General features: G+C 44.7%; 12 non-coding genes and 1 pseudogene across 12 annotated transcripts; 3 read left to right on the top strand and 10 right to left on the bottom strand.

The window, feature by feature from the left end:
• The first annotated feature begins 6,219 nt into the window (after positions 1-6,219).
• Positions 6,220-6,383, top strand: LOC135035298 (U1 spliceosomal RNA). Its single transcript, XR_010230360.1, has one exon. It is a non-coding gene; the product is annotated as a U1 spliceosomal RNA (small nuclear RNA).
• Positions 6,384-6,535: 152 nt separating this feature from the next.
• LOC135035239 (U1 spliceosomal RNA) lies at positions 6,536-6,698 on the top strand. The gene has a single exon (XR_010230309.1). It is a non-coding gene; the product is annotated as a U1 spliceosomal RNA (small nuclear RNA).
• A 655-nt stretch (positions 6,699-7,353) lies between these two features.
• Positions 7,354-7,516, top strand: LOC135035312 (U1 spliceosomal RNA). Its single transcript, XR_010230373.1, has one exon. It is a non-coding gene; the product is annotated as a U1 spliceosomal RNA (small nuclear RNA).
• Positions 7,517-16,989: 9,473 nt separating this feature from the next.
• LOC135035220 (U1 spliceosomal RNA) lies at positions 16,990-17,152 on the bottom strand. The gene has a single exon (XR_010230291.1). It is a non-coding gene; the product is annotated as a U1 spliceosomal RNA (small nuclear RNA).
• A 152-nt stretch (positions 17,153-17,304) lies between these two features.
• On the bottom strand, positions 17,305-17,468 carry LOC135035310 (U1 spliceosomal RNA). The gene has a single exon (XR_010230371.1). It is a non-coding gene; the product is annotated as a U1 spliceosomal RNA (small nuclear RNA).
• Positions 17,469-18,142: 674 nt separating this feature from the next.
• Positions 18,143-18,305, bottom strand: LOC135035219 (U1 spliceosomal RNA). The gene has a single exon (XR_010230290.1). It is a non-coding gene; the product is annotated as a U1 spliceosomal RNA (small nuclear RNA).
• A 152-nt stretch (positions 18,306-18,457) lies between these two features.
• LOC135035306 (U1 spliceosomal RNA) lies at positions 18,458-18,621 on the bottom strand. The gene has a single exon (XR_010230367.1). It is a non-coding gene; the product is annotated as a U1 spliceosomal RNA (small nuclear RNA).
• Positions 18,622-19,315: 694 nt separating this feature from the next.
• Positions 19,316-19,457, bottom strand: LOC135035252 (U1 spliceosomal RNA; annotated as a pseudogene).
• A 152-nt stretch (positions 19,458-19,609) lies between these two features.
• Positions 19,610-19,773, bottom strand: LOC135035300 (U1 spliceosomal RNA). Its single transcript, XR_010230362.1, has one exon. It is a non-coding gene; the product is annotated as a U1 spliceosomal RNA (small nuclear RNA).
• A 674-nt stretch (positions 19,774-20,447) lies between these two features.
• On the bottom strand, positions 20,448-20,610 carry LOC135035218 (U1 spliceosomal RNA). The gene has a single exon (XR_010230289.1). It is a non-coding gene; the product is annotated as a U1 spliceosomal RNA (small nuclear RNA).
• A 152-nt stretch (positions 20,611-20,762) lies between these two features.
• Positions 20,763-20,926, bottom strand: LOC135035319 (U1 spliceosomal RNA). The gene has a single exon (XR_010230380.1). It is a non-coding gene; the product is annotated as a U1 spliceosomal RNA (small nuclear RNA).
• A 674-nt stretch (positions 20,927-21,600) lies between these two features.
• On the bottom strand, positions 21,601-21,763 carry LOC135035216 (U1 spliceosomal RNA). The gene has a single exon (XR_010230288.1). It is a non-coding gene; the product is annotated as a U1 spliceosomal RNA (small nuclear RNA).
• A 152-nt stretch (positions 21,764-21,915) lies between these two features.
• Positions 21,916-22,079, bottom strand: LOC135035323 (U1 spliceosomal RNA). The gene has a single exon (XR_010230384.1). It is a non-coding gene; the product is annotated as a U1 spliceosomal RNA (small nuclear RNA).
• Between the last annotated feature and the right edge of the window lie 29 nt (positions 22,080-22,108).

Genomic DNA, 22,108 nt, shown 5'->3' with positions numbered 1-22,108 from the left:
GCAGAAAAATCCAATTGAATGATTAAACAGCTCTTCATTTTCTGGCTTTATTTTTATGCTAACTAATTTGTTCTCTGAAAAGTGTCCACAAAGCCAAGTGTCTGATTAACATATTTGTAGTGATGGTTTTTCACCTATTACTAAATTAAACTTGCTTCATTGGAAAGGCAGCAAGATGCATCCTCATTTCAATATCTACTGAAATAATACAGGTTGACACCAGGAAACATTAACGCCACTGCATCCTTGCTGCTTTCTCATGTGGAAGTCTGTTTAATGTGAAAACAAGGTGATATCTAATTAGCACACAGGTAAGGAATTAAGAAAATCTTTATTTAAGGGTGAAGATGTTTCTCACAAAATCGTTGCCCCAATGCATCATTGAAATTCAAGCTGAAAAGATGATTTTAATATATCACTTGTACATTTTGTATTGCTCTTCTGGTGACAATGTAGTTTGTTTTTGTCAATTACCATTTTAATAATCGGGTAAAGAAAATTAATTGGATATTTGAAAGAAAACAATACTGTCAATATACTATTAAAAAAAATTAAAATGGTAAAAGTTATTGTACTTTAAGTAAAAATAAAAGCTAAAATATCAATCCCAGTTTTGGATTACTTTAATGAACAAAAAAAAAATGCATATAGCAAAGGATAGTTTCAATCTGCCTACCTCTGGGTTATGGGCCCAGCATGCTTCCAGTGCAGTACTCTGCTGCACATGTAAGTGCAAGAGATCCTGAAGCACTCACTCATCATGCGAAAGTACCAATGTGTTTCTTCATTGGTTGCTGGAAGAAACATCTTACAAAAACTCTCCAGATTATTGACTTTTTAAAGTTTTTCTAGGAAACGTTCTAGATGAATGCTTATTAGTCTTTGTCAGTATGTACTTTTTGCAAAGTGTCTCTGTGGCGCAATCGGTTAGTGTGTTCAGCTATTAATCAAAAGGTTGGTGGTTCAATCCCACCCAGGGACGTAATTGACCTTGTGATCAGATTTTGGTGATATTTAAGTAGACAAGTCAAAATTTCGAAAACCCCTGTTATGGTGTAGGGTACCTGGCCTTCTCTGATGTAATCAGAGTTAGATTTGATTCAGTGATTTTATAAAAACAGCTAGGAAGCACAATTTAGCAGTGGGTTGCAGAGAAAAAGAAATATGCTGGCAAAAAAATCCAATTGACTGATTAAACAGCTCTTCATTTTCTGGCTTTATTTTTATGCTAACAAATTTGTTCTCTGAAAAGTGTCCACAAAGCCAAGTATCTGATTAACATCTTTGTAGGGATGGTTTTTCACCTATTACTAAATTAAACTTGCTTCATTGGAAAGGCAGCAAGATGCATCCTCATTTCAATATCTACTGAAATAATACAGGTTGACACCAGGAAACATTAACGCCACTGCATCCTTGCTGCTTTCTCATGTGGAAGTCTGTTTAATGTGAAAACAAGGTGATATCTAATTAGCACACAGGTAAGGAATTAAGAAAATCTTTATTTAAGGGTGAAGATGTTTCTCACAAAATCGTTGCCCCAATGCATCATTGAAATTCAAGCTGGAAAGATGATTTTAATATATCACTTGTACATTTTGTATTGCTCTTCTGGTGACAATGTAGTTTGCTTTTGTCAATTACCATTTTAATAATCGGGTAAAGAAAATTAATTGGATTTTTGAAAGAAAACAATACTGTCAATATACTATTAAAACAAATTAAAATGGTAAAAGTTATTGTACTTTAAGTAAAAATAAAAGAGCAAAAATATCAATCCCAGTTTTGGATTACTTTAATTAACAAAAAAAAAATGCATATAGCAGAGGATAGTTTCAATCTGCCTACCTCTGGGTTATGGACCCAGCATGCTTCCATTACAGTACTCTGCTGCACATGTAAGTGCAAGAGATCCTGAAGCACTCACTCATCATGGGAAAGTACCAATGTGTTTCTTCATTGGTTGATGGAAGAAACATCATACAAAAACTCTCCACATTATTGACTTTTTAAAATGTTTCTAGGAATCGTTCTAGATGAATGCTTATTAGCCTTTGTCAGTATGTACTTTTGCAAAGTGTCGCGGTGGCGCAATCAGTTAGTGTGTAAGGCTATTAACCAAAAGATTGGAGGTTCAATCCCACCCAGGGACTTAATTGACCTTGTTATCAGATTTTGGTGATCTTTAAGTAGACAAGTCAAAATTTCAAACCCCCTGTTATGGTGTAGGGTACCTGGCCTTCTCTGATGTAATCAGAGTTAGATTTGATTCAGTGATTTTATAAAAACAGCTAGGAAGCACAATTTAGCAGTGGGTTGCAGAGAAAAAGAAAAATGCTGGCAGAAAAATCCAATTGAGTGATTAAACAGCTCTTCATTTTCTGGCTTTATTTTTATGCTAACTAATTTGTTCTCTGAAAAGTGTCCACAAAGCCAAGTATCTGATTAACATATTTGTAGGGATGGTTTTTCACCTATTACTAAATTAAACTTGCTTCATTGGAAAGGCAGCAAGATGCATCCTCATTTCAATATCTACTGAAATAATACAGGTTGACACCAGGAAACATTAACGCCACTGCATCCTTGCTGCTTTCTCATGTGGAAGTCTGTTTAATGTGAAAACAAGGTGATATCTAATTAGCACACAGGTAAGGAATTAAGAAAATCTTTATTTAAGGGTGAAGATGTTTCTCACAAAATCGTTGCCCCAATGCATCATTGAAATTCAAGCTGGAAAGATGATTTTAATATATCACTTGTACATTTTGTATTGCTCTTCTGGTGACAATGTAGTTTGTTTTTGTCAATTACCATTTTAATAATCGGGTAAAGAAAATTAATTGGATTTTTGAAAGAAAACAATACTGTCAATATACTATTAAAAAAAATTAAAATGGTAAAAGTTATTGTACTTTAAGTAAAAATAAAAGCTAAAATATCAATCCCAGTTTTGGATTACTTTAATGAACAAAAAAAAATGCATATAGCAAAGGATAGTTTCAATCTGCCTACCTCTGGGTTATGGGCCCAGCATGCTTCCAGTGCAGTACTCTGCTGCACATGTAAGTGCAAGAGATCCTGAAGCACTCACTCATCATGCGAAAGTACCAATGTGTTTCTTCATTGGTTGCTGGAAGAAACATCTTACAAAAACTCTCCAGATTATTGACTTTTTAAAGTTTTTCTAGGAAACGTTCTAGATGAATGCTTATTAGTCTTTGTCAGTATGTACTTTTTGCAAAGTGTCTCTGTGGCGCAATCGGTTAGTGTGTTCAGCTATTAATCAAAAGGTTGGTGGTTCAATCCCACCCAGGGATGTAATTGACCTTGTGATCAGATTTTGGTGATATTTAAGTAGACAAGTCAAAATTTCGAAAACCCCTGTTATGGTGTAGGGTACCTGGCCTTCTCTGATGTAATCAGAGTTAGATTTGATTCAGTGATTTTATAAAAACAGCTAGGAAGCACAATTTAGCAGTGGGTTGCAGAGAAAAAGAAATATGCTGGCAAAAAAATCCAATTGACTGATTAAACAGCTCTTCATTTTCTGGCTTTATTTTTATGCTAACAAATTTGTTCTCTGAAAAGTGTCCACAAAGCCAAGTATCTGATTAACATCTTTGTAGGGATGGTTTTTCACCTATTACTAAATTAAACTTGCTTCATTGGAAAGGCAGCAAGATGCATCCTCATTTCAATATCTACTGAAATAATACAGGTTGACACCAGGAAACATTAACGCCACTGCATCCTTGCTGCTTTCTCATGTGGAAGTCTGTTTAATGTGAAAACAAGGTGATATCTAATTAGCACACAGGTAAGGAATTAAGAAAATCTTTATTTAAGGCTGAAGATGTTTCTCACAAAATCGTTGCCCCAATGCATCATTGAAATTCAAGCTGGAAAGATGATTTTAATATATCACTTGTACATTTTGTATTGCTCTTCTGGTGACAATGTAGTTTGCTTTTGTCAATTACCATTTTAATAATCGGGTAAAGAAAATTAATTGGATTTTTGAAAGAAAACAATACTGTCAATATACTATTAAAACAAAATAAAATGGTAAAAGTTATTGTACTTTAAGTAAAAATAAAAGAGCAAAAATATCAATCCCAGTTTTGGATTACTTTAATTAACAAAAAAAAAATGCATATAGCAGAGGATAGTTTCAATTTGCCTACCTCTGGGTTATGGACCCAGCATGCTTCCATTACAGTACTCTGCTGCACATGTAAGTGCAAGAGATCCTGAAGCACTCACTCATCATGGGAAAGTACCAATGTGTTTCTTCATTGGTTGATGGAAGAAACATCATACAAAAACTCTCCACATTATTGACTTTTTAAAATGTTTCTAGGAATCGTTCTAGATGAATGCTTATTAGCCTTTGTCAGTATGTACTTTTGCAATGTGTCGCGGTGGCGCAATCAGTTAGTGTGTAAGGCTATTAACCAAAAGGTTGGTGGTTCAATCCCACCCAGGGACTTAATTGACCTTGTTATCAGATTTTGGTGATCTTTAAGTAGACAAGTCAAAATTTCGAAAACCCCTGTTATGGTGTAGGGTACCTGGCCTTCTCTGATGTAATCAGAGTTAGATTTGATTCAGTGATTTTATAAAAACAGCTAGGAAGCACAATTTAGCAGTGGGTTGCAGAGAAAAAGAAAAATGCTGGCAGAAAAATCCAATTGAGTGATTAAACAGCTCTTCATTTTCTGGCTTTATTTTTATGCTAACTAATTTGTTCTCTGAAAAGTGTCCACAAAGCCAAGTATCTGATTAACATATTTGTAGGGATGGTTTTTCACCTATTACTAAATTAAACTTGCTTCATTGGAAAGGCAGCAAGATGCATCCTCATTTCAATATCTACTGAAATAATACAGGTTGACACCAGGAAACATTAACGCCACTGCATCCTTGCTGCTTTCTCATGTGGAAGTCTGTTTAATGTGAAAACAAGGTGATATCTAATTAGCACACAGGTAAGGAATTAAGAAAATCTTTATTTAAGGGTGAAGATGTTTCTCACAAAATCGTTGCCCCAATGCATCATTGAAATTCAAGCTGGAAAGATGATTTTAATATATCACTTGTACATTTTGTATTGCCCTTCTGGTGACAATGTAGTTTGTTTTTGTCAATTACCATTTTAATAATAGGGTAAAGAAAATTAAGTGGATTTTTGAAAGAAAACAATACTGTCAATATACTATTAAAACAAATTAAAATGGTAAAAGTTATTGTACTTTAAGTAAAAATAAAAGCTAAAATATCAATCCCAGTTTTGGATTACTTTAATGAACAACAAAAAAATGCATATAGCAAAGGATAGTTTCAATCTGCCTACCGCTGGGTTATGGACCCAGCATGCTTCCATTGCAGTACTCTGCTGCACATGTAAGTGCAAGAGATCCTGAAGCACTCACTCATCATGCGAAAGTACCAATGTGTTTCTTCATTGGTTGCTGGAAGAAACATCTTACAAACACTCTCCAGATTATTGACTTTTTAAAGTTTTTCTAGGAAACGTTCTAGATGAATGCTTATTAGTCTTTGTCAGTATATACTTTTTGCAAAGTGTCTCTGTGGCGCAATCGGTTAGTGTGTTCAGCTAACCCTTGTGCACTATCCTGACTTCTCCTCCTGTCTGCTTACTTTGTGCCTTCCAATGCACAATGCAAACTACAGGTAGTGCTGCAGGGCCCACACCCTTTTACTTGCCTTACGGAGCAGCTCTGGAGCTGTTTCAGTGCCAAGCTGCTGTAAGAAATAAGCTTGAATGCTTCAGAGGCTGGGGCATTGTCAACATGAGCCCCACACCAAAGGAGGGTGGAGGTGTTTAATGCGAACTAGGGGTCATCCAAGCGCCGCAAAAGGCCGCCATACCCTGCACGCCCCTTTTCTCTTTTCATATGCAGATGAGGATTGAAGCCAACTTTGACCCACTGATGGATGACATCACCATATGCAAATCCATCTGCTGCAGGCCTTCCCCCCGGAATGCTTGCACTAGTTGTTGCATTTGGTTTGTTGTTTGGGGGTGCTTCAGTATTAGGCAGCCTTCTGCCCTCCCATGTTCATCTGAAAATATGTGTTCTCCCTGCAGTTGTTGTCCCCAGATGAGAGTTCCCTTGTGCTGCCTCAGTTGAATCTCCTTTACTTGACAGAGATGTGCCTGAGCAGCGGCCCTCCCCAGCCCTATCCCAAATCATACTTATTTTGCATAGGAGATACCATGGTCATGAAGATTGTTCTCCCAGGGTGAGGTTCATTCATTGCATTTTGGGTATGCTGACCCCTGTGATTTCCCCAAATGTGGGTAACTCGACTGCATTATTTGTGGTAGTGGGGGACTGTGTTTGTGTTTTCCTCTGGTCAGCTCTGGTAAAAGTCAGATTTCTTTGTTTCAGATCTTCCTCTAGCCTTGTTCTTCTTTCGAGAGTTCCCTTGTGCTTCCTCAGTTGGATCTCCTTCAGTTGACAGGGCGGTGCCCGAGCAGCGACCCTCCCCAGCTCAAGCCCAACTCCTACTTACCTGCCAGGTGAGATACTATGATCATGAAGGTGCTTCTTCCAGGGCAAGGCTTACCCATTGCACTCTGGGTGTGCTGCCCCTGCGATTTCCCCAAATGTGGGAAACTTGACTGCATAATTTGTGTTTCCCCTGGTCGGCTCTCGTATAATTCAGATCTCTTTGTCTCAGGTCTCTCTCCAGCCTAGTTTGCTGTCTGTTTCCACTTCTTTTTTCTTGAGCTCCTCCCTTTTATACCCTTGTGCACTATCCTGACTTCTCCTCCTATCTGCTTACTTTGTGCCTTCCAATGCACAATGCAAACTACACACCCTTTTACTTGCCTTACAGAGCAGCTCTGGAGCTGTTACAGTGCCAAGCTGCTGTAAGAAATCAGCTTGAATGCTTCAGGGGCTGGGGCATTGTCAACATGAGCCCCACACCGAAGGAGGGTGAGGGTGTTTAATGCGAACTAAGGGTCATCCAAGCGCCGCAAAAGGCCGCCATGCCCTGCATGCCCCTTTTCTCTTTTCATATGCAGATGAGGGTTCCAGCCAACTTTGGCCCACTGCTTGGATGACATCACCGTATGCAAATCCGTCTTCTGCAGAACTTCCCCCAGGAATGCTTGTACTAGTTGTTGCATTTGGTTTGTTGTTTGGGGGTGCTTCAGTATTAGGCAGCCTTCTGCCCTCCCATGTTCATCTGAAAATATGTGTTCTCCCTGCAGTTGTTGTCCCCAGATGAGAGTTCCCTTGTGCTGCCTCAGTTGAATCTCCTATACTTGACAGAGATGTGCCTGAGCAGCGGCCCTCCCCAGCCCTATCCCAAATCATACTTATTTTGCATAGGCGATACCATGGTCATGAAGATTGTTCTCCCAGGGTGAGGTTCATTCATTGCATTCTGGGTATGCTGACCCCTGTGATTTCCAAAATGTGGGAAACTCGACTGCATTATTTGTGGTAGTGGGGGACTGTGTTTGTGCTTTCCTCTGGTCAGCTCTGGTAAAAGTCAGATTTCTTTGTCTCAGATCTTCCTCTAGCCTTGTTCTTCTTTCGAGAGTTCCCTTGTGCTGCCTCAGTTGGATCTCCTTCACTTCACAGGGTGTGCCCGAGCAGCAATCCTCCACAGCTCTGGCCCAACTCCTACTTACCTGCCAGGTGAGATACTATGATCTTCACTGTTAGGGCAATCAGGATGTGGAATTCCCTGCCAGGGAAGGTGGTAATGGCGGACTCTGTAATTGGATTTAAAAAAGGAATGGATACATTTCTGAATGAAAAAGCTATCCAAGTTTATAATACTTAAAATATCAACATGGTTAATCCGGGGGTAACATGAGTTGTAGTAGCTAACTAGTCATAATACATTATTAAGCAAGTATGTAGAATCATCACAACTTAAAACAGGTTGAACACGATGGGCAATTTGCCTCTATTCAACCTCAAAAACTATGTTACTATATGTTACTATATTACTATGTTACTGTAGTATACAGAACACCACAATGCAATGAGCAGTGATAGTGAGCACTGATGAGGATACTAGAACTGACACTGAGCAGCAAGATGCAGCACTGGACTATTAGTAATGTACTGTAGTATGCTGAGCACAACAATGCAGCACAAGACAATGAGCAGTGATACTGAGCACTGATGAGGATACTACTGAGAACTGACACTGAGCAGGAGAGACACACTACTAGTATTACTGAGCAGCAATAAGTATCCACTGATACTGAGCACTGATATTGAGATTTCCACTGAGAGAACATAGCCACGTCCTCTCCGCTCTCTCTTCAATGCACGAGTAAAAATGGCGGCAACGCGCAGCTCTTTATATGGAATCCGAATCTCGCGAGAATCCGACAGCGGGATGATGACATTTTCCCTTGTTCATAGAATTTGGGAGTCATTTTGATCCCAAAGTATTATTAACCTCAATAACCATAATTTCCACTCATTTTCAGTCTATTCTTAACACCTTACACCTCACAATATTATTTTTAGTCCTAAAATTTGCACCGAGGTCGCTGGATGACTAAGCTCAGCGACCCAAGTGGCCGACACAAACACCTGGCCCATCTAGGAGTGGCACTGCAGTGTCACGCAGGATAGCCCTTCCAAAAAACACTCCCCAAACAGCACATGACGCAAAGAAAAAAAGAGGCGCAATGAGGTAGCTGTGTGACTAAGCTCAGCGACCCAAGTGGCCGACACAAACACCTGGCCCATCTAGGAGTGGCACTGCAGTGTCACGCAGGATGGCCCTTCCAAAAAACACTCCCCAAACAGCACATGACGCAAAGAAAAAAAGAGGCGCAATGAGGTAGCTGTGTGACTAAGCTCAGCGACCCAAGTGGCCGACACAAACACCTGGCCCATCTAGGAGTGGCACTGCAGTGTCACGCAGGATGGCCCTTCCAAAAACACTCCCCAAACAGCACATGACGCAAAGAAAAAAAGAGGCGCAATGAGGTAGCTGTGTGACTAAGCTCAGCGACTCAAGTGGCCGACACAAACACCTGGCCCATCTAGGAGTGGCAATGCAGTGTCACGCAGGATGGCCCTTCCAAAAAACACTCCCCAAACAGCACATGACGCAAAGAAAAAAAGAGGCGCAATGAGGTAGCTGTGTGACTAAGCTCAGCGACCCAAGTGGCCGACACAAACACCTGGCCCATCTAGGAGTGTCACTGCAGTGTCACGCAGGATGGCCCTTCCAAAAAACACTCCCCAAACAGCACATGACGCAAAGAAAAAAAGAGGCGCAATGAGGTAGCTGTGTGACTAAGCTCAGCGACCCAAGTGGCCGACACAAACACCTGGCCCATCTAGGAGTGGCACTGCAGTGTCACGCAGGATGGCCCTTCCAAAAAACACTCCCCAAACAGCACATGACGCAAAGAAAAATGAAAGAAAAAAGAGGTGCAAGATGGAATTGTCCTTGGGCACTCCCACCCACCCTTATGTTGTATAAACAGGACATGCACACTTTAACCAACCCATCATTTCAGTGACAGGGTCTGCCACACGACTGTGACTGAAATGACGGGTTGGTTTGGACCCCCACCAAAAAAGAAGCAATTAATCTCTCCTTGCACAAACTGGCTCTACAGAGGCAAGATGTCCACCTCATCATCATCCTCCGATTCATCACCGTGTACATCCCCCTCCTCACAGATTATCAATTCGTCCCCACTGGAATCTACCATCTCAGCTCCCTGTGTACTTTGTGGAGGCAATTGCTGCTGGTCAATGTCTCCACGGAGCAATTGATTATAATTCATTTTAATGAACATCATCTTCTCCACATTTTCTGGAAGTAACCTCGTACGCCGATTGCTGACAAGGTGAGCGGCGGCACTAAACACTCTTTCGGAGTACTACTTGTGGGAGGGCAACTTAGGTAGAATAAAGCCAGTTTGTGCAAGGGCCTCCAAATTGCCTCTTTTTCCTGCCAGTATACGTACGGACTGTCTGACGTGCCTACTTGGATGCGGTCACTCATATAATCCTCCACCATTCTTTCAATGGTGAGAGAATCATATGCAGTGACAGTAGACGTCATGTCCGTAATCGTTGGCAGGTCCTTCAGTCCGGACCAGATGTCAGCATCAGCAGTCGCTCCAGACTGCCCTGCATCACCGCCAGCGGGTGGGCTCGGAATTCTGAGCCTTTTCCTCGCACCCCCAATTGCGGGAGAATGTGAAGGAGGAGCTGTTGACCGATCAAGTTCCACTTGACTTGATAATTTTCTCACCAGCAGGTCTTTGAACCCCTGCAGACTTGTGTCTGCCGGAAAGAGAGATACAACGTAGGTTTTAAATCTAGGATCGAGCACGGTGGCCAAAATGTAGTGCTCTGATTTCAACAGATTGACCACCCGTGAATCCTGGTTAAGCGAATGAAGGGCTCCATCCACAAGTCCCACATGCCTAGCGGAATCGCTCTGTCTTAGCTCCTCCTTCAATGTCTCCAGCTTCTTCTGCAAAAGCCTGATGACGGGAATGACCTGACTCAGGCTGGCAGTGTCTGAACTGACTTCACGTGTGGCAAGTTCAAAAGGTTGCAGAACCTTGCACAACGTTGAAATCATTCTCCACTGCGCTTGAGACAGGTGCATTCCACCTCCTATATCGTGGTCAGATGTATAGGCTTGAATGGCCTTTTGCTGCTCCTCCATCCTCTGAAGCATATAGAGGGTTGAATTCCACCTCGTTACCACTTCTTGCTTCAGATGATGGCAGGGCAGGTTCAGGCGTTTTTGGTGTTGCTCCAGTCTTCTGTACGTGGTGCCTGTACGCCGAAAGTGTCCCGCAATTCTTCTGGCCACCGACAGCATCTCTTGCACACCCCTGTCGTTTTTTAAATAATTCTGCACCACCAAATTCAAGGTATGTGCAAAACATGGGACGTGCTGGAATTTGCCCAGATATAATGCACGCACAATATTGCTGGCGTTGTCCGATGCCACAAATCCACAGGAGAGTCCAATTGGGGTAAGCCATTCTGCGATGATCTTCCTCAGTTGCCGTAAGAGGTTTTCAGCTGTGTGCGTATTCTGGAAAGCGGTGATACAAAGCGTAGCCTGCCTAGGAAAGAGTTGGCGTTTGCGAGATGCTGCTACTGGTGCCGCCGCTGCTGTTCTTGCGGCGGGAGTCAATACATCTACCCAGTGGGCTGTCACAGTCATATAGTCCTGAGTCTGCCCTGCCCCATTTGTCCACATGTCCGTGGTAAAGTGGACATTGGGTACAACTGCATTTTTTAGGACACTGGTGAGTCTTTTTCTGAGGTCTGTGTACATTTTCGGTATCGCCTGCCTAGAGAAATGGAACCTAGATGGTATTTGGTACCGGGGACACAGTACCTCAATCAAGTCTATAGTTGGCTCTGAAGTAATGATGGATACCGGAACCACGTTTCTCACCGCCCAGGATGCCAAGGCCTCAGTTATCCGCTTTGCAGCAGGATGACTGCTGTGATATTTCATCTTCCTTGCAAAGGACTGTTGGACAGTCAATTGCTTGGTGGAAGTAGTAAAAGTGGTCTTACGACTTCCCCTCTGGGATGACCATCGACTCCCAGCAGCAACAACAGCAGCGCCAGCAGCAGTAGGCGTTACACTCAAGGATGCATCGGAGGAATCCCAGGCAGGAGAGAACTCGTCAGAATTGCCAGTGACATGGCCTGCAGGACTATTGGCATTCCTGGGGAAGGAGGAAATTGACACTGAGGGAGTTGGTGGGGTGGTTTGCGTGAGCTTGGTTACAAGAGGAAGGGATTTACTGGTCAGTGGACTGCTTCCGCTGTCGCCCAAAGTTTTTGAACTTGTCACTGACTTATGATGAATGCGCTGCAGGTGACGTATAAGGGAGGATGTTCCGAGGTGGTTAACGTCCTTACCCCTACTTATTACAGCTTGACAAAGGCAACACACGGCTTGACACCTGTTGTTCGCATTTCTGTTGAAATACTTCCACACCGAAGAGCAGTTTTTTTTGGTATTTTCACCAGGCATGTCAATGGCCATATTCCTCCCACGGACAACAGGTGTCTCCCCGGGTGCCTGACTTAAACAAACCACCTCACCTCCCCAGCGCCAGCAACACCCATATCCTCCTCATCCTGGTGTACTTCAACACTGACATCTTCAATCTGACTATCAGGAACTGGACTGCGGGTGCTCCTTCCAGCACTTGCAGGGGGTGTGCAAATGGTGGAAGGTGCATGCTCTTCACGTCCAGTGTTGGGAAGGTCAGGCATCGCAACCGACACAATTGGACTCTCCTTGTGGATTTGTGATTTTGAAGAACGCACAGTTCTTTGCTGTGCTTTTGCCAGCTTAAGTCTTTTCATTTTTCTAGCGAGAGGCTGAGTGCTTCCATCCTCATGTGAAGCTGAACCACTAGCCATGAACATAGGCCAGGGCCTCAGCCGTTCCTTGCCACTCCGTGTGGTAAATGGCATATTGGCAAGTTTACGCTTCTCCTCCGACGATTTTTATTTAGATTTTTGAGTCCTTTTTTTTACTGATCTTTTGTGTTTTGAATTTTACATGCTCTGTACTATGACATTGGGCATCGGCCTCGGCAGACGACGTTGATGGAATTTCATCGTCTCGGCCATGACTAGTGGCAGCAGCTTCAGCACGAGGTGGAAGTGGATCTTGATCTTTCCCTATTTTTGGAACCTCAACATTTTTGTTCTCCATATTTTAATAGGCACAACTAAAAGGCACCTCAGGTAAACAATGGAGATGGATGGATACTAGTATACTTATGGATGACGAGTGACTGACGACACAGAGGTAGCTACAGCCGTGGACTACCGTACTGCGTCTGCTAGTATAGAGATGATAATTAATGATATAAAAAAAATATATATATAACTACTGTAGGTATATATTATATAATGACGGACCTGGTGGACACTGTCAGCAGACTGCTAAACTACTAGTATGATGAAGATAGAAAAAAAAACCCCACCACAGGTAGGTAGGTATACAATTATGGACGAGCACTGACGACACAGAGATAGCCACAGCCGTGGCCTACCGTACTGCGTCTGCTAGTATAGAGATGATAATTAATGATATAAAAAAAAATATATATAACTACTGTAGGTATATATAATGTAATGACGGACCTGGTGGACACTGTCAGCAGACTGCTAAACTACTAGTATGAAGAAGATAGAAAAAAAACTTCACCACAGGTAGGTATACAATTATGGACGAGTGACGACACAGAGGTAGGTACAGCCGTGGACTACCGTACTGCGTCTGCTAGTATAGATAATATACTAAATATATTACTACTGTAGGTATATAATATAATGACGGACCTGGTGGACACTGTCAGCAGACTCCTAAACTACTAGTATGAAGAAGATAGAAAAAAAAACCCACCACAGGTAGGTAGGTATACAATTATGGACGAGCACTGACGACACAGAGATAGCCACAGCCGTGGCCTACCGTACTGCGTCTGCTAGCATAGATAATATACTAAATATATTACTACTGTAGGTATATAATATAATGACGGACCTGGTGGACACTGTCAGCAGACTGCTAAACTACTAGTATGAAGAAGATAGAAAAAAAAACCCCACCACAGGTAGGTATACAATTATGGACGAGTGACGACACAGAGGTAGGTACAGCCGTGGACTACAGTACTGCGTCTGCTAGTATAGATAATATACTAAATATATTACTACTGTAGGTATATAATATAATGACGGACCTGGTGGACACTGTCAGCAGACTCCTAAACTACTAGTATGAAGAAGATAGAAAAAAAACCCCCACCACAGTTAGGTATACAATTATGGACGAGTGACGACACAGAGGTAGGTACAGCCGTGGACTACCGTACTGCGTCTGCTAGTATAGATAATATACTAAATATATTACTACTGTAGGTATATAATATAATGACGGACCTGGTGGACACTGTCAGCAGACTCCTAAACTACTAGTATGAAGAAGATAGAAAAAAAACACCCCACCACAGGTAGGTATACAATTATGGACGAGCACTGACGACACAGAGATAGCCACAGCCGTGGACTACCGTACTGCGTCTGCTAGTATAGATAATATAATAAATATATTACTACTGTAGGTATATAATATAATGATGGACCTGGTGGACACTGTCAGCAGACTCCTAAACTACTAGTATGAAGAAGATAGAAAAAAAAAACCCACCACAGGTAGGTAGGTATACAATTATGGACGAGCACTGACGACACAGAGATAGCCACAGCCGTGGACTACCGTACTGCGTCTGCTAATATAGAGATGATAAAGATGATAGAGATGAAAAAAAAATATAACACTACTGCAGGTAAATATTTATATAATATAATGTATGACCGACCTGCTGGACACTGTCAGCAGAATGCGTTTATAGAATAAAAAAAAAAAAACACCACAGGAGTGTTTAACTTTTTCAGGCAGACAATATACTGGTGGTCACACTGGCAGCAAAAGTGTGCACTGTACTCCTGCTATAACTGCTCCCCAGTCTCCCCCACAATTAAGCTGTGTGAGCAGTGAGCACTCAGCACAGTCAGATATACATAGATGATATATCATGCAGCACACTGAGGCTGAGCACATATATGGTATGTGTATCGTTTTTTTTCAGGCAGAGAACGGATTATAAATAATAAAACTGGTGGTCACTATCAGCAAAACTCTGCACTACTGAGTACTCCTGACAAGTTTAACTGCTCCCCAAATTAGTAGTAAATCAAATGTCACTCGTCTCTATCTTCTAATCTAAACGGAGAGGACGCCAGCCACGTCCTCTCCCTATCAATCTCAATGCACGTGTGAAAATGGCGGCGACGCGCGGCTCCTTATATAGAATCCGAGTCTCGTGAGAATCCGACAGCGGGATGATGACGTTCGGGCGCGCTCGGGATAACCGAGCAAGGCGGGAGGATCCGAGTCTGCTCGGACCCGTGCAAAAAAGGGTGAAGTTCGGGCGGGTTCGGATTCCGAGGAACCGAACCCGCTCATCTCTAATGGCCACCCAGCATGACGCCTCCCTTCTTGACCATGCTGTAATTGCAGTCGCACTGCAGTTCAGCGTGATCATAAAAAATGGTGTAGCCTCCTGCTGGTGCAGACTGTATGTGCGCGCAGGAAGCCGCCACCATTTTTGTGATCACAGCGGCTGAATGTGATGTAATACAGCCGCTGTGACCACGCCCCCTGTGTCTCCTCCATTGCAGACCCCATTTTGAAGCCTTGCCCCCGCACCGCTCCATCCCTGACTTGGAAATGGAGTGTTGCTGACCCCCCTCTCCCCCCCTGCCCCGATTGACAGGCATAGGCGATCGCATTCTCTGCGGGGTGCCGCAGAAAATGCAGGCACATGCGTATGCTCTTAGCAATTTTTGCAGTTGGATCGCTTATTGTGATTGCAATCCAACCTGAATCAGGCCCTATTACCTATCACAATGCGCTGCGGGCAGTACAAAATTGGTTTAATATAGGAGAAAAACCCCCAGACCTGTGCTCCTTAACTGTACCTGGTGGCTAGTGGAGCGGCTGCCCAGTAATCAGTGTCCACGCCAGTGCGCACACGGTCCACCCCCTACGGCCACGCTCCCCTTCATCAGCGGCCTCGTGATCCGGAAGGGCGGTGTGTGTGTGACTGACCTTAGGAAGAAACCGGAGCCTCCGCTGCAGTGACCCAGCAACCAGGGCACGGGAGTATACAGCGCCGCTGGGAGTGATGAAGCTGCAGTAAAGATGTCTATTAGACCTAGCCTGCTGCAGCCCTTGTAGATTCTCATAAAACAAGTTCTTCTTTTCTTGTCAAAATTAATAGCTAAGAATAGGCTGCCTGAGGCAGGCCCCTGTTAAGTGGCCTGCTACTGAAGGCACCAACTACAAACTGAGCTCCCTGTTCATGGAAGCGGGGTTATAGAGGAGAATGCACTGAGCTTCTTGGGAACAGTCAAAAGCTTTGAGCCGGTTGGTGCCTCAGATCAAGATCCTACTCTACACCCCAATGTGAATCCTTGTGGAGTCCAGTGTACCCCACAGAAGAAATTAATGTGTCACACCCATTGGCAGCAACCTTAGAATAGCTGCTGACGGGCACAATTGAGAAAGGAAGGGGGGGGGGGGACATTTGAATCCAACACATAGATGCAATTCAAATATGTAATTTGTACCTTCCTATTTTAAAATATAATGGATGAACCTCACCCTGTGAGAACAATCTTCATGATCAAGAGATCTCATATGCAAAATAAGTATGAGTTGGGATAGGGCTGGGGAGGGTGGCTGCTCGGGCAGCCCCTCCCCCGTCAAGTTAAGGAGATTCAACTGAGGAAGCACAAGGGAACTTTCGTCTGGGGACAACAACTGCAGGGAGACCACATCTTTTCAGATGAACATGGGAGGGCGGAAGGCTGCCTAATACTGAAGCACCATCAAATATCAAACCATATGCAACAACTAGTACAAGCATTCCTGGGGGAAGGTCTGCAGAAGACGGATTTGCATACGGTGATGTCATCCAAGCAGTGGGCCAAAGTTGGCTGGAACCCTCATCTGCATATGAAAAGAGAAAAGGGGCATGCAGGGCATGGCGGCCTTTTGCGGTGCTTGGATGACCCTTAGTTCGCATTAAACACCCCCACCCTCCTTTTGTGTGGGGCTCATGTTGGCTCTGCCCCAGCCCCTGAAGCATTCAAGCTGATTTCTTGCAGCAGCTGGGCACTGTAACAGCTCCAGAGCTGCTCTGTAAGGCAACTAAAAGGGTGTGGGCCCTGCAGCACTACCTGTAGTTCGCATTGTGCGTTTGAAGGCACAAAGTAAGCAGACAGGAGGATAAGTCAGGATAGTGCGCAAGGGCATAGAAGGGAGCGGCTCAAGAAAAGAGAAGTGGAAACAGACAGCAAACTAGGCTGGAGAGAGACCTGAGACAAAGAGATCTGAATTATACGAGAGCCGACCAGGGGAAACACAAATTATGCAGTCAAGTTTCCCACATTTGGGGAAATCGCAGGGGCAGCACACCCAGAGTGCAATGGGTGAGCCTTGCCCTGGGAGAAGCACCTTCATGATCATAGTATCTCACCTGGCAGGTAAGTAGGAGTTGGGCTAGAGCTGGGGAGGGTCGCTGCTCGGGTACCCCCCTGTAAAGTGAAGGAGATCCAACTGAGGCAGCACAAGGGAACTCTCGAAAGAAGAACAAGGCTAGAGGAAAATCTGAGACAAAGAAATCTGACTTTTACCAGAGCTGACCAGAGGAAAGCACAAACACAGTCCCCCACTACCAAAAATAATGCAGTCAAGTTTCCCACATTTGGGGAAATCACAGGGGTCAGCATACCCAAAATGCAATGAATGAACCTCACCCTGGGAGAACAATCTTCATGACGATGGTATCTCCTATGCATAATAAGTATGATTTGGAATAGGGCTGGGGAGGGCCGCTGCTCAGGCACATCTCTGTCAAGTAAAGGAGATTCAACTGAGGCAGCACAAGGGAACTCTCATCTGGGGACAACAACTGCAGGGAGAACACATATTTTCAGATGAACATGGGAGGGCAGAAGGCTGCCTAATACTGAAGCACCCCCAAACAACAAACCAAATGCAACAACTAGTGCAAGCATTCCTGGGGGAAGTTCTGCAGAAGACGGATTTGCATACGGTGATGTCATCCAAGCAGTGGGTCAAAGTTGGCTTCAACCCTCATCTGCATATGAAAAGAGAAAAGGGGCGTGCAGGGCTTGGCGGCCTTTTGCGGTGCTTGGATGACCCCTAGTTCGCATTAAACTCCTCCACCCTCCTTTGGTGTGGGGCTCATGTTGGCCATGCCCCATCCCCTGAAGCATTCAAGCTGATTTCTTGCAGCAGCTGGGCACTGTAACAGCTCCAGAGCTGCTCTGTAAGGCAAGTAAAAGGGTGTGGGCCCTGCAGCACTACCTGTAGTTTGCATTGTGCATTGGAAGGCACAAAGTAAGCAGACGGGAGGAGAAGTCAGGATAGTGCACAAGGGTATAGAAGGGAGCGGCTAAAGAAAAGAGAAGTGGAAACAGACAGCAAACTAGGCTGGAGAGAGACCTGAGACAAAGAGATCTGAATTATACGAGAGCCGACCAGGGGAAACACAAATTATGCAGTCAAGTTTCCCACATTTGGGGAAATCGCAGGGGCAGCACACCCAGAGTGCAATGGGTGAGCCTTGCCCTGGGAGAAGCACCTTCATGATCATAGTATCTCACCTGGCAGGTAAGTAGGAGTTGGGCTAGAGCTGGGGAGGGTCGCTGCTCGGGCACCCCCCTGTCAAGTGAAGGAGATCCAACTGAGGCAGCACAAGGGAACTCTCGAAAGAAGAACAAGGCTAGAGGAAGATCTGAAACAAAGAAATCTGACTTTTACCAGAGCTGACCAGAGGAAAACACAAACACAGTCCCCCACTACCACAAATAAAGCAGTCGAGTTTCCCACATTTGGGGAAATCACAGGGGTCAGCATACCCAGAATGCAATGAATGAACCTCACCCTGGGAGAATAATCTTCATGACCATGGTATCTCCTATGCAAAATAAGTATGATTTGGGATAGAGCTGGGGAGGGCCGCTGCTCAGGCACATCTCTGTCAAGTAAAGGAGATTCAACTGAGGCAGCACAAGGGAACTCTCATCTGGGGATAACAACTGCAGGGAGAACACATATTTTCAGATGAACATGGAGGGCAGAAGGCTGCCTAATACTGAAGCACCCCCAAACAACAAACCAAATGCAACAACTAGTGCAAGCATTCCTGGGGGAAGGCCTGCCGCAGATGGATTTGCATATGGTGATGTCATCCAAGCAGTGGGTCAAAGTTGGCTTCAACCCTCGTCTGCATATGAAAAGAGAAAAGGGGCGTGCAGGGCATGGCGGCCTTTTGCGGCGCTTGGATGACCCCTAGTTTGCATTAAACACCTCCACCCTCCTTCGGTGTGGGGCTCATGTTGGCTATGCCCCAGCCCCTGAAGCATTCAAGCTGATTTCTTGCAGCAGCTGGGCACTGTAACAGCTCCAGAGCTGCTCTGTAAGGCAAGTAAAAGGGTGTGGGCCCTGCAGCACTACCTGTAGTTCGCATTGTGCGTTGGAAGGCACAAAGTAAGCAGAGAGGAGGAGAAGTCAGGATAGTGCGCAAGGGCATAGAAGGGAGCGGCTCAAGAAAAGAGAAGTGGAAACAGACAGCAAACTAGGCTGGAGAGAGACCTGAGACAAAGAGATCTGAATTAATACAGAGCCGACCAGGGGAAACACAAATTATGCAGTCAAGTTTCCCACATTTGGGGAAATCGCAGGAGCAGCACACCCAGAGTGCAATGGGTGAGTCTTGCACTGGGAGAAGCACCTTCATGATCATAGTATCTCACCTGGCAGGTAAGTAGGATTTGGGCTAGAGCTGGGGAGGGTCGCTGCTCGGGTACCCCCCTGTCAAGTGAAGGAGATCCAACTGAGGCAGCACAAGGGAACTCTCGAAAGAAGAACAAGGCTAGAGTAAAATATGAGACAAAGAAATCTGACTTTTACCAGAGCTGACCAGAGGAAAGCACAAACACAGTCCCCCACTACCACAAATAATGCAGTCAAGTTTCCCACATTTGGGGAAATCACAGGGGTCAGCATACCCAAAATGCAATGAATGAACCTCACCCTGAGAGAACAATCTTCATGACCATGGTATCTCCTATGCAAAATAAGTATGATTTGGAATAGGGCTGGGGAGGGCCGCTGCTCATGCACATCTCTGTCAAGTAAAGGAGATTCAACTGAGGCAGCACAAGGGAACTCTCATCTGGGGACAACAACTGCAGGGAGAACACATATTTTTAGATGAACATGGGAGGGCAGAAGGCTGCCTAATACTGAAGCACCCCCAAACAACAAACCAAATGCAACAACTAGTGCAAGCATTCCTGGGGGAAGTTCTGCAGAAGACGGATTTGCATACGGTGATGTCATCCAAGCAGTTGGTCAAAGTTGGCTTCAACCCTCATCTGCATATGAAAAGAGAAAAGGGGCGTGCAGGGCATGGCGGCCTTTTGCGGTGCTTGGATGACCCCTAGTTCGCATTAAACACCTCCACCCTCCTTTGGTGTGGGGCTCATGTTGGCCATGCCCCATCCCCTGAAGCATTCAAGCAGATTTCTTGCAGCAGCTGGGCACTGTAACAGCTCCAGAGCTGCTCTGTAAGGCAAGTAAAAGGGTGTGGGCCCTGCAGCACTACCTGTAGTTTGCATTGTACATTGGAAGGCACAAAGTAAGCAGACGGGAGGAGAAGTCAGGATAGTGCACAAGGGTATAGAAGGGAGCGGCTGAAGAAAAGAGAAGTGGAAACAGACAGCAAACTAGGCTGTAGAGAGATCTGAGACAAAGAGATCTGAATTATACGAGAGCCGACCAGGGGAAACACAAATTATGCAGTCAAGTTTCCCACATTTGGGGAAATCGCAGGGGCAGCACACCCAGAGTGCAATGGGTGAGCCTTGCCCTGGGAGAAGCACCTTCATGATCATAGTATCTCACCTGGCAGGTAAGTAGGAGTTGGGCTAGAGCTGGGGAGGGTCGCTGCTCGGGCACCCCCCTGTTAAGAGAAGGAGATCCAACTGAGGCAGCACAAGGGAACTCTCAAAAGAAGAACAAGGCTAGAGGAAGATCTGAAACAAAGAAATCTGACTTTTACCAGAGCTGACCAGAAGAAAACACAAACACAGTCCCCCACCACCACAAATAAAGCAGTCGAGTTTCCCACATTTGGGGAAATCACAGGGGTCAGCATACCCAGAATGCAATGAATGAACCTCACCCTGGGAGAATAATCTTCATGACCATGGTATCTCCTATGCAAAATAAGTATGATTTGGGATAGAGCTGGGGAGGGCCGCTGCTCAGGCACATCTCTGTCAAGTTAAGGAGATTCAACTGAGGCAGCACAAGGGAACTCTCATCTGGGGACAACAACTGCAGGGAGAACACATATTTTCAGATGAACATGGGAGGGCAGAAGGCTGCCTAATACTGAAGCACCCCCAAACAACAAACCAAATGCAACAACTAGTGCAAGCATTCCTGGGGGAAGGCCTGCCGCAGATGGATTTGCATATGGTGATGTCATCCAAGCAGTGGGTCAAAGTTGGCTTCAACCCTCGTCTGCATATGAAAACAGAAAAGGGGCGTGCAGGGCATGGTGGCCTTTTGCGGCGCTTGACTGACCCCTAGTTTGCATTAAACACCTCCACCCTCCTTCGGTGTGGGGCTCATGTTGGCTATGCCCCAGCCCCTGAAGCATTCAAGCTGATTTCTTGCAGCAGCTGGGCACTGTAACAGCTCCAGAGCTGCTCTGTAAGGCAAGTAAAAGGGTGTGGGCCCTGCAGCACTACCTGTAGTTTGCATTGTGCATTGGAAGGCACAAAGTAAGCAGACGGGAGGAGAAGTCAGGATAGTGCACAAGGGTATAGAAGGAAGCGGCTGAAGAAAAGAGAAGTGGAAACAGACAGCAAACTAGGCTGGAGAGAGACCTGAGACAAAGAGATCTGAATTATACGAGAGCCGACCAGGGGAAACACAAATTATGCAGTCAAGTTTCCCACATTTGGGGAAATCGCAGGGGCAGCACACCCAGAGTGCAATGGGTGAGCCTTGCCCTGGGAGAAGCACCTTCATGATCATAGTATCTCACCTGGCAGGTAAGTAGGAGTTGGGCTAGAGCTGGGGAGGGTCTCTGCTCGGGCACCCCCCTGTCAAGTGAAGGAGATCCAACTGAGGCAGCACAAGGGAACTCTCGAAAGAAGAACAAGGCTAAAGGAAAATCTGAGACAAAGAAATCTGACTTTTACCAGAGCTGACCAGAGGAAAGCACAAACACAGTCTCCCACTACCACAAATAATGCAGTCAAGTTTCCCACATTTGGGGAAATCACAGCGGTCAGCATACCCAAAATGCAATGAATGAACCTCACCCTGGGAGAAAAATCTTCATGACCATGGTATCTCCTATGCAAAATAAGTATGATTTGGAATAGGGCTGGGGAGGGCCGCT

Source organism: Pseudophryne corroboree, unplaced genomic scaffold (genome assembly GCF_028390025.1).
Source record: "Pseudophryne corroboree isolate aPseCor3 unplaced genomic scaffold, aPseCor3.hap2 scaffold_596, whole genome shotgun sequence".
Taxonomy (NCBI): Eukaryota; Metazoa; Chordata; class Amphibia; order Anura; family Myobatrachidae; genus Pseudophryne; species Pseudophryne corroboree.
Note: the sequence above shows the minus strand (reverse complement) of the source record. Positions and strands in the feature narration are given on the sequence as shown.